Below are 12,772 nucleotides of genomic sequence, written 5' to 3' on the forward strand. Positions count from 1 at the left end.
AAGGTAGTGGATATAGAAAGAGTTGCTACAACATTCATGAGTGCTCATAAGTTCTGAGTATTAGATTAAACCCACGATCATTTGACTCACTTCATGGATTTTAACACAAGTGATCATGAGATGATAATATCTTATATTCATCAAACCTAGAGATATGAGTTGTTGCCTATGAGTTGGTTATACATTGATTGCACGAAACGCATTGGTAACTCGATGTTATAAAATGTGCTTTTGTGTATGATTAAACAAGTAGTAGAACAAGAATATGAGTGGAATTTTATCCATTCCTCTTACCCTTGAAGGGATAAAACCGATATTTGTGGGCCCCTTGATGATTTAGTGATGACACCCCGAAGTGCTTGGCCAAGCCAGGACTAATTTGATTAGTTCAATTAGTTAGTTGTCATAAATCGGAAATCGGGAAGCAACAAATGGATAGAGAGAATGCTTATAATCCATGACTCAGTCCATATGATATCTAGGATGGAGGAATATAAGATCCCTTATCTAATGGACAAGTCATTGACTAAGGTTAGAGTTCGACGGCGACATTAAGAGCTACGATTTCTAGTCGTGTTTTGAAGTCATATGCAATAATAGTTTTAGACTTATCCAAGTCGGAGACTGTTGGATTAGTGTCTAAGCCCATGACTATAATTGGTATGTACTTGAGTCAATATGGCATGGTCCATTTGGGTTGCACTTCACCGGAACAATTTATATGGATAATGTTTTTAGAATAGTATGTTTATGATTTATATTAATATATTATAAGTTCTAATATATTAATAAGGAATAATATTATTTATTTAGTAGTGATCAGGAATTAATTTAGAATTAATTTAGTGATCAAAATGAACTAATTAAATAGGGACTCTTATATATATATATATATATATATATATATATATATATATATATATATATATATATATATATATATATATATAGTATGAGTCAATTTCATTTAGGTTGGGCTAAGCTCGCATGGATAGTTCATGGAGTTTTTAACCCAAGGATCCTATGGAAATGAAAGGGCATGGGTATTAGGGTTTACACGGAAGAAACCCTTATCCTCCATACTATAGAAAAAGGTCTTTGGCACAAGAAATGGCACTAGTATGTAAGGATACAAGAGTGGGCCAATTTCTAGTGTGCTTACTATTCTCTCAAGTTTTCCAAGGTCATTTTGGTGATTTGTGATTCCACTTGAGGTTTCCACACAATTTGGGCTAAGCTCTTAAAGAACAAGACTTCATGCTTCATTAAAAGGTATGTCTTATAACTTGTTTATATTACCTAAGTATCAAAGATTGTATGCTAGTTAGGGTAATACCTTGGAAAGTTAAAGTTTGCATGTGTAATACAAAAAACATAGATCCAAGGTATTTAGGGTTGCATGTACACCTTAAGAGTGTTAGAATGCTCAAAAGCCTTCAAAAACACACATTGCATACAAATTCAAATATACATATATAATTTTCTATTTTCATACATACAAATACACATTATATACACATACAATCCATATTACATACATATACACATATACTTGAAAAACCATTATTAATAATATCATCCTACTTTATTTGTTCTTTATCCGCTATAGCATTGCAATATACACATTGCATACAAATTCAAATATACATACATAATTTATTCAAATATACGATCCACATTTGATACATGCATACAATTGACATTTAATACATACATACAATCCACATTTCATACATAGAAATACACATTATACACACATATACATAAAAATACACATATACACACATATGCACACGTTATACACACATACAATATTCCATATTCATGATTTTCATACAGAAAAATACACATTATACATACATTCACATACATATACCATGCAAATACACAAATATATACCAATTATACACACATATGGAAAATTTCACAAAATAGACAGAAATATACAAAATTTTCAAATAATCTTGAAATTAATAGAGGAAGGAACCTGTGGTGGCCGGAAATCAACAATGGTGGTCAGAAATCAACAAGATGGTGCAGTAGTGGTACGTGCTAGTCGATCCCATGACAATAACAACTAAAAAACTCAAATAAATGATTTTTTTGCAATTAACTCATCTATAAACGTGAATTTGCACGATACTCACCAGAGAAGAAACAGTTGTCATCGTTATCTCCTAGCCTTCGACGATAATGTCACAGTACGGTAATTTCAGGTAGCTTCATTTTGGCCTTCGCCGTTAGTTTGGCCCGAATCGGTCGAAAATTGGAGGAAAATGGGAGGAAAAAAAGTGAAAAAGACAGTCGCGACCGGATCTATCTCCAACAAGTAATACCAGCAACACTCAATATCGTTGAAAATTGATCAATAGCGGCGACAATTGGTAAACAGAGGTGACAGCAACAGATTGAAAATATCACGGGGCTTTTTTTTCGACTATTAGCGGCGACACTGTCTCTAGTATTGTTGTCATTGCTATTGATATTCATGAAACGAGCGACACTACCCTTGGATTGTAGACAAAGTGAATGGTCAGGGTTTGACAAAAAAATTTGACGCGGACCATGGGGTTACAGGCATTAGCGGCGACACTTTACCAGCGACAAAGACTTTTTGCTACGACACAATCTTAAGTTGTCACCAAAAGTCTTTGTCATCAGTAAAGATGTCGCCTAAAATGACATGATTTCTTATAGTGCTGCACCACCAGCATATTATTCAATAAAATAATATAGTGTATATATTTAGATTATTCTATTTGATTCTTTCCTTATTATGAGGATTCAATTCTTGTATTTGTATATATACCTGTATCAATGAAAGAGATCAGTAAGGGATTCTAATAAACCTATATGGTATCAGAGCTAGGGCTCAAAACCCTAAAAATCACTACCGGTCACATCCCCTGTCATGACAGATATGTTGGCCACCAAACAACTAGAAATCGACACATACCCAAGACTTCACATGTTGTACACTATCACCAATATCCAACCTAAGGTCTGTATACTCGATGGCATCAAGTTTACCTATTTTTCTTGGGTGAAGTTATTCAAGCTTCATGCAAAAGGATGCAAAGTTCTGCGTCACATTTATCGAACTGCGACTCCTAAAGTCAGTGATGCAACATACGCATCATGGTCCGAAATCGATGCTATAGTTATCCGGTGGATATACGATACACTTTCGGATAATCTTCTAGTTCGTATACTAGATCTCGACACTACAACATATTAAGCATGGAAGAAACTATCTTCAAGCTTCCTCAACAATAAGGGATCTCGTGTAGCAACTTTGGAACATAAGTTTAACAACCTCAAACTCTCAAACATGTCATCATTTGAAGAATACTGTCAATGCCTCAAGGATTTGGCCTCACAAATCAACGATGTTGAAAGCCTGGTAACATAAAATCGTCTTGTGCTTCAAATGGTACGTGGCTTACCCTCTGAATTTGATATTGTGGTTTCTTTTACCAACCAAAGCCTCCCAACATGGGACATGACATGTAGCATGCTTCAACTTGAACAACATCTCCAATCAATTCGAGAGAGCAATAACACAACTCAAAACTCATCCAGTGGAGCCCTTGTTGCTACACACACTAACATAGCTAGTTAACCAACTCCTCTACACCAGAATCGCCGACCACGATCAAACCAGAATCGCCGCCATATGAACACAAGTAATCGTGCTCGTGGCAAAAACAACACTTGTAGTCGCGGTGCTCCTTCCGGTAATAACAACATCAGGCCTCCAGGTGCACCTTCGGGTAATGTTCTATGCCCATATTGGGCTGCATACGCTCCACGACCATGCTCTTTTCCTACTTAGCAAGGTTGGGCCTACCCATGGAATTCCGAACACCTATATCAACAATAGTATAGACCTGATTATTCATCTCATTAGCCATGCCAGGCCAAACAACAATCAACCTATTTGGCTTAAACAAACCCGCTGGACCCATTACTCTTGGAGAAGTTCTGCACATGATGACCTTAGACACTTCAGATCAATCTCAATTGTTCATGGATACCGGGGCAACCTCGCACGTCACTACTGATGAAGGTATAATTTCCAATCCATTACAAATAGGTCATATTAACTACATTTATGTTGGGAATGGTCATAGCATCCCTATCAAAGGGTCATGTAACGCCACTCTTTCTTTTCCTAATCATTCGTCCATTTTGAAAACTGTCATGTTAGAACCTCAAATAATTAAAAACCTCATCTCAATTAGAAAATTCACATCTGAAAATTATGTTTATGTTGAGTTTGATTCATACGGTTTTTCTGTAAAGGATTTGATAATTGGGATGATCCTCTCTCGACAGAATAGTTATGGCGAACTATACCTTGTCACATCAGTTGCACCGTTAATAACAATTTTGCTTTCAACTTCGAGTTCGAACTTATGGCATAATCGACTTGGACATCCTAGCGATAATATTTTAGATCATCTTTTTTTAATACTTTTATTGCGTGTAATAAGACTAGTCGTTTGAATAATGTTTGCAAATCTTGTCAAATTTCTAAACACAAACACTTACCATTTTTTAATTCTAAATCTATTATGTTGCTACTGTTTGACATTTTCCATTGTTATTTATGGACTTTACTCATCCCTAGCAATTCGAGTTACAAGTATTGCATGGTTCTTACTGATAACTTCACACTATACATGTGGGTATTTCCTCTAAAATATAAGTCTGAAACGTTCATCAATTTCATTTATACATACTCAACCAATTTAATGCTAAAATCAAATCTTTTCAATCTAACATGGGTGGGGAATTCGATAACACTCCATTGCACACTTTTTCTTCATCACACGACTTACATTTTCGATTCTCGTGTCCTCACACATTCCCTAAAATGGAAAATCCGAACGTATGGTTCAACGTCTTAATGAAATTATCCTCGCGTTACTCACTCATGCATCTCTCCCTCCTTCCTCTTAGGCCGAGGCAGTTCCAACAACCGCTTACGTCCTTAACATCCTTCCAACCAAAACTCTTCGCCTTCATACTCCTACATCCTCCCTTTACCACCGACACCCCACCTACGATCACTTGTGCACCTTCGAATGTGCTTATTATCCAAATCGCTCCGAAAATAGAACACACAAACTTGACCCTCGCACCACTCATTGTATCTTCCTCGGGTACCCACCTAACTATTAGATTAGGTGTCTAAGCCTATAACTATAATTGGTATGTACTTGACCCGATAGTAGCATGGTCCAATTTGGGTTGCCTTCACCAGAACAATTAGATAGATGGATCTTTGAATAAGATGTTATTTATAATTTATTAATATATTATAAGTATAATATATTAATTGAAGAGTCATACTATTTAATTAGTATTGATCAAGAATTAATTAAGCATTAATTTAGTGATCAAAAGAGACTAATTAGATTGATACATATGAGTTGGTCTAATGATCCATGGTTTGATTTGTGATGGGCTTATGGGTTAATCCATGAAGTATTTATCCAAATCAAATGGATAGATTTTGGGCTGATGTGTAGGGATTAGGGTTACAGATGACCCTTTGATATCCCTATATTTACACATATTTTTAGGCAATATTTAGTTATATTTTAATAAATATTTTTGTTATTTGCATAGATAAATGGTACTTATAAGGGTAAATTATATTTTGCAGCCAAAAAGAAGACATTTTGAAAAAAAGGGACTAAAAGCGTTAAAAAATGGAAATTTGGAGGATAAAGGCTTGAAATATAGAAAATCAAGAAAAATACGTATTCACGATGTGAGGATTAAGCAGTCACGGCGTGATCTCAGTCTTTCTAGAAGATAAAGATCGCGAAGCAAGAGTCCTTATTGAACACAGATAACTACTGAACTCACGACGTGAGACGCATATGCTCACGACATGATTGTGGATACTTCGAAAAATATATAAGTCCTTGATCCCTATAGCTTTTAGGAGATTGGCTAACTTGAGAAGGGTTCAGAAGTTGAATTTCAGAAGAGAGAATGCTTGGAAATTGGTTCTAATACCAATGAAGATGAAGAAGTTCATAATCTACTTTCTAATTTGGTACATTATGATGTTTTCAATTATGACTTGTTTATGTTAATTTGTTAGAATGAGCTAAATCTAGCTTTTTCTGTTAGCTAGATGAAGCTGGAACTCATGGTTTACTTATAGTAATTTAGACTTTCCTTGTTGGTTAATGTCTTGTGTTTGATTGATTATACCTTGCATGCTTGATTTGATAACTAGATTGCTTTAAATTCTCATTCTGTGTAGCTAGTGACCATTAATCTACAGGAATTTGATTACCTAGTAGTTTAGTGAACAATAGGTTATTAGAGCTAAGATCGAACCAATCTTAGATAAGTAATTGAATTATTGAATTTGGTTGTGCTAGAGACCTCATATTGTGACCATAATTTGTGCTTGTCAACTAAGTCTTAGATACCTCATATTCTACTTAATAATTGATTATGTATTAATTTATGTGTGACTATACATAGCTCTACATGAATTAATTGAATATTAGTAAATTTGGAATTGAATTACTAGTAATGTTTTAATTGGTAACCAACAGGAATTGTCATAATTATTATTTAAAACCATTAAGGGAAAGTGGATTCAAACTAACAGAAGTGTTTTTGTTAATTGATTGAATAGTTGTTAAGGAACTAAGTTTATCCAAAACTTGCAAAATTCGATAAAAACCATTAGTTTGCTTGAATCTTAGGTTAACTTAATAGTAGTTAGACTAATTAATTAAAATCGTTCCATGTGTTTGATACCCTACTTGCTTGAACTATATTTTCTAATTGTTCAATAAGTGAAAGGCATTAGCTGTCCGCTCTCAGGTTGGGCAGTAAGGGTCGGAGAAGGGCAATCACTCATTCTTAAAACCAACATACAGTGCCTTTTGTGTGTTCATTTTGTGTTTGAAGTAGTAGGATAAAACTAGTGCATTTTACACACATCAAGTTTTTGGCATTGTTGCCCGGGAACGACTTATTTGATTGTTGGTTTATTTGCTTTAGGTTAATCGATCCTTTTTGTGGGGTAAAATCTGCAAAAAGTTATCTTTCAGCATAGTTTTTTGTTTCAGAACTGAACTCACAACGTGAGCTTTTAAGGCTCACGACGTGAATCCAACACTTTTTCTTTATTCTTTGTTTTACCGTTTTTTTTTTCAGTTATATGTTTTTATTTTTGTTTTACTGCAGTAGTACATGACCAGTGGTTCCAACAAACCTTTAGTACCACCAATTGAAGATCCAGAGTCAGCCCATCACAAAAAGATGGATAAAAACGTGAAAGAAGACCAACCACCAAAGAGCTCACCATTGAAAGGCCTTAAATCAGTATTTGGAAAGAGGAAAGGGAAGAAAGTGGGAGAGTCAAGTACATCTTTGAAGGAAAAAAGTAAAATTGAAGATGAAATACCTAGTCCACAAGAATCCGAATATGAGACCAAACCTAAATTCGAATTAGAGAAAAGCGAACCCGGAGACGAGCCAGAAAACCTAATGGCAAATATTACGGATATGTCCATAGGAGCATACAAGAAGCGGATAAGAGACGATGCTGGTCCCGGTTTAGTACAAGCTACAATTCCCGTCACTGCAACATTCGAACTGAAATGACACATTCTAGCTGCACTTAAGGATGTACCATTTATGGAAAGGATCATGTGGATTTCTTACAAGCATTTAGATGAAGTCAATGGCATTACGGACTATTTCTATATCCCAAATGTTCCAAGAGGGACCGTGTTGATAAGGATGGTTCCCGTTACTATTAAAGGAGTTGCAAGAGATTGGTTGAAAGCACTTCCACCCGGTGCAATTACTACTTGGGTATGGATACGTGAGCAATTCTTGGAACAATTCTGCCCACCATCAAAAATATCTAAACTCCAGAAGGCAATAGCTAACTTTGAGCAAAATCCGGGTGAATCACTTTATGAGGCATGGGAGCGTTATAAGGGGTTGCAAAGAAATTGTCATCAAAATGACGTTAACATACAACAAGAGGTATCTATCTTTTATGATGGGGTGAATGTCATGACAAGGAAACTTCTTGATTCTCAAGGACCACTTACTAAGAAAAAGCCAGGTGAAATGAAGGAGTTGATCAAAGAGATCTCAAAGCATTCTCGTGAATACCATAATCCAAGACATGATGAAGCGAAAGGAATTGGGGGAGGCGATTCTGAAGACATGGTTGTTGTACTAGCAATGGTTGACACCATGGAAAGAAGAATGACAAAGATGGACCGGTCAATTCATGCTATTAGAGTTGGATGTGAAAGATGCAATGGTCCGTACATGACAAAAAAATGCCAATCGGATGAACATGGAAATAAAAAGGCTCAAGTTGACTATTCTAGTGGGGGATAAATATGATGAAGATTGGAGAAAACCCAAGAAGGAGTGGTTGCCATATGAAGAGTACAAGAAGAAAAAAGAAGAAAAATATAGGCAGACAGGTCGAGGCTTCTACCAAAAGGAACACCCACCAGCCAAAAAGAAAGTTGACTTGGAGAATGTGTTATCTCATTTTATGGAGGCTTCTGAAAAGAGACATGATGAGACTAATGCAACACTAAAAGATAAAATTAAGATGAAGAAAGATCAACAAACTATAATGCTTGACCAGCAAACTTTATTAAGAAATCATCAAGCATCGATCCATAATGTCGAAGCCCAACATGGTCAACTAACAACTTTGGTAAACAAAAAATTATCCTCACAATTGATGGGTTTTATGCATAAGAACAATCCTATGTGCTCATACAAACCCTAATGGTTGGATCTAGGTTTCTCTATTGTACATGCTTTGAATCCAAGACTAATAAACTTAGATCTAACATATTATAAACTGAATTAGGGTTTATAGAATTACCTTTGATTGTTATATTGCAATAGCAATCAATTCCTTGCTTGGATTGGCTTCGAAAGCTTAGTGCCTCAAGTGCTGCACCTCTAATGGAGTCACAAACACCACTAAGCAACTTGGATGAAGAGGAGAAGAAGAGAGGCTGCCCAAAAAAACGACTAGAAACCCTAGAGAACCAGTTGTCCACGTTTTCAGAGCCTAAGGGGTCCTTTATATACTTGTGTGGGCTGCTAGGGTTTCAATCAAAACCCTAATGGACAACTTAAACTCTAAGCAGCCCATGGAACCTTCTGGATAAGGCCATGGACGAAAATATGATGGGCTTCCATCATAATTTCGTTCACCCCTTATTCCTTTAGCATTCCTTAGCCCAATAACTCAATTATCCAATAATTGCAGTCCAGTCCCCTAAATTTAATTAATCTCTTTTAGCCACAAAATTAATTCATAATTAATTATTGACTAATATTAATTAAACAATATGATTTCTCCTTTAATATATTATTCTCATAATATATTAATAAATCATATTTAAACCTTTCTCTCCTTAATTCATCCTACATATTGCTATGGTGAAGGCAACCCAAAAGGACCATGCTCATAATCGGGTCAAGTACATACCAAAATAGTTATGGACTTAGACACAAATCCAACAGTCTCCCACTTGGATAAGTCTAATAACTATTTTCCGTATGACTTCAGAACCTGATCAGCAATCGTAGCTTTCAAAAGCCGCTGTCAACTCTGATCTTATCAGATAGCGTGTCCTCTAGATAAGGGATCATATATTCCTCCATTCTCAAGATATCGTATAGACATAAGACATGAATTTCAATCATTCTCTCTATACTATTTCCCGACTTCCGATTTATGACGACTGACAACAGACTACAATTGAACACATCAACTTAGTCCCGGCTTGGCCAAGCGCTTAGGTGTCATCACTAAATCATTGAGAGGCCCACAGATATCGCTTTTATCCCACTTTGAGTAAAAGGAATGGATAAACTTCGACTCAAATGCTCGCTTGCATTTATTGATCGAATCACACACAACAATAAGTTTTATAACACCAAGTTACTGGTGCGTTTACTTATCATCAATGTGTAACCGACCAACAAGTAACAACTCACACGTCTCGGTTTCAAGAATATACAATATTATCGTCTCACTAATCACTCATGATAAAACCATGAAGTAATCCAAGTGAGCTTGGGTTTAATCCAATACTCTAATCTTATCAAAGCACTCATGAATTCTGCAACAAACTTGTGCTACGTCTAAACCTTTCAGACAATCTACAGACTCTTCATGACAGTGTTCCTTCATACTTACTTCCAACGTATGATCGACTGTGGATGTTTGAATAACCTAGTTATTATGGAAGTCAAAACATGCAAATTGAAACATAACAATAATACTTAATCCTATATGGCCTCAAACTTGTGAGAGTAAATAAAACACTTCTATTTAACCACCATATTGATTACTCATTATTATCGTTTACTGTTTCAGAAAATCAACTTATTACTTAAATTGCAACAATAGTTGTCCCATGCATGAAGCATGCACACTATATTTCCTATGGTTCATGCTTTGTGAAATAGAACAATTGAAAACTTTTCCAATGATTCTCATTTCACAATTCCTCAATCCCCATTATTAGTGTAAGAACACAAGGTTCTTGCCACTACTAGAATATGCTAGATTCTAACATTTTACGCAACTATCCTTTCATAAAGTCATAGCACAAAAGTAACCAAGACTTGGCTAATGAAATTACAAAGTACTTTCTTAGAAATTGTTACAAGACAATTCTATAGACGTGAAGTTTCACATTCAAAGTACATTCCTTTGAACATCCTTCTTGCATAAAAGTTTCTAATTTAGACATAGATTCTTAATATCCAACTCCCAATATGGAAACATTTCCACATTTGCCATATGACAACTCATTCTTAATAGAATCTTATATATTCATAATAATGTCGATATGGTCCATCCAATACCATACTTCCAACTACTCACAAGAGACCAATCCTCAGCGAACTTTGGATCGTCCTTTGATAGTTGTTTAATTATTTTAGTCAAAACCAATTTTAGTCCTTTTCCCCCTTAATGCGCTAGACATTTGGAAAATTTTAGAATGGTAAAATACTATAGCATTTGCAATCGATCCTATACCCGAAGCGTATGGGACACGATGCATAATGTCTTACATAAAGATATGATATTTTACCAGTCTTTTGCCATAATATTTTATGTGTCATGTTCTCACAATTCGAACTATGAAGAGGGATGCCGTAATCATAATCGAATTTTAAGAACTCACAATGTATCCTTTGACTGAAACTATTAAAATTTCTTAATCTAAGCTTTAGATTTTGAAATGGAGTATAATATTCTCTCCCTTAATTATAGCAAAACAACTTTTCAACCCATGCATCTCTGCAAATGGAACCTTTGTTTTTCTATAATTAATATTTCTAACTTGCAATACTTTCCGTAATAATCATACAATCATAACACTTATGCTCCCACTATCATGATGATTATTATCATATAAGCATAACAATTATGCTCCCACTAGCCTTGACATGTATTCAGAAAACAAATGAACTTCTAGAAAACAATGCCTATTGAATTTCTGAAATTCATATTTCTAATACCAGATGCTTCGATAAGCCTTTATCTAAGCTTCTTAAACTTATACACTTTTTCCTGAGATAGCTCATATGTGTGTTTAAACAATTTAGAATTTATGTTACTAAGTTCCAAATGTTCAAACTAATTGCCAAATCTCACAATTCGAACTATGGAAAGGGATGTCGTAACCATAATCGAATATGAGAATACAATTTTCACAATTGCTATCTTCTTAAAACCTCTCTTAGTGAAAGTATTTCCTCACAGTCATTTTCATGAAGGAGAGAATCTTATGACACTTAGATTTTATGGTGTATGAGTTCCTATCCATGTGAATTTGTCAAAACCAAGGTTTGCGACAAATCCAAACTCATATGGACTGAACTTTCTTAATCTTGATTTCTTGCCCTATGGTAACATGAGTGCCCACCATGTCTTCCAAGTAGTTTAGTAACTTGTCCTTACACATCAATGTACATTCCATCGACTAAGGCTCTAGTATGCATTCAAATGAGAACTTATAGAACTCACATACGCAATTAACTCAATTGGAATGGCACAGAAACAAGATAATGTCAGTTCGACAGGTTGTAAGCCTCATGTCGTGTGCTAGTGATGATCGATAAGGTTTGTTCTTGATTTGTTCTTGAAACTTTTCAAAAACCATTAAGACTCCCACTGACTCCTTGACATATAAGATTCTCTTGTCAAGAAACATTTCTTGACAAAGCAAATATTCAAGAGTTAGTGTAGTTCTTATCAAGACAAAACACTTCACATAATTGGTCCTAGTTGGTCTTTGTCTTATCCAAGACAACACACCTTACCAATTTCAAATGTGCAAGAATAAGAAAACTTTTCCAAGTTCCACATTTGATGAGTGTTATAAACCTACTTAAGACTTTTCACTCAATATCACAATCTTGACTCTAAGTCTTGATAATGAACGAAGTATGATAGACTAATTGATTTAACCATTTCTACAATTCTCGATTCCTCTTCTTAGACATGCAAATGCACTAAGACTCACTCAAAGGATCAATTGAGATATGGTTCTTAATCATTAAGACTTCATCATAAAACACAATAAAAGGTACTCTCCCTTCTTCTTAGAATGGAGAAACTTTTATCTTTCTGCCTTCTTGATTCTTCTTATTCGTTCTGCTATTGATTGAAACTATTTTAGTTAACTCATAATTATACTCAATCTTATAAGTATAACCA

The 12,772-nt window shown here is 35.1% G+C and overlaps 1 non-coding gene across 1 annotated transcript; it reads right to left on the bottom strand.

Moving 5' to 3' along the window:
- Window positions 1-7,914: 7,914 nt before the first annotated feature.
- Window positions 7,915-8,021, bottom strand: LOC111898494 (small nucleolar RNA R71). The gene has a single exon (XR_002852594.1). It is a non-coding gene; the product is annotated as a small nucleolar RNA R71 (small nucleolar RNA).
- Window positions 8,022-12,772: the final 4,751 nt, after the last annotated feature.

This window comes from Lactuca sativa, chromosome 7 (genome assembly GCF_002870075.4).
Source record: "Lactuca sativa cultivar Salinas chromosome 7, Lsat_Salinas_v11, whole genome shotgun sequence".
In the NCBI taxonomy this organism is placed as follows: Eukaryota; Viridiplantae; Streptophyta; class Magnoliopsida; order Asterales; family Asteraceae; genus Lactuca; species Lactuca sativa.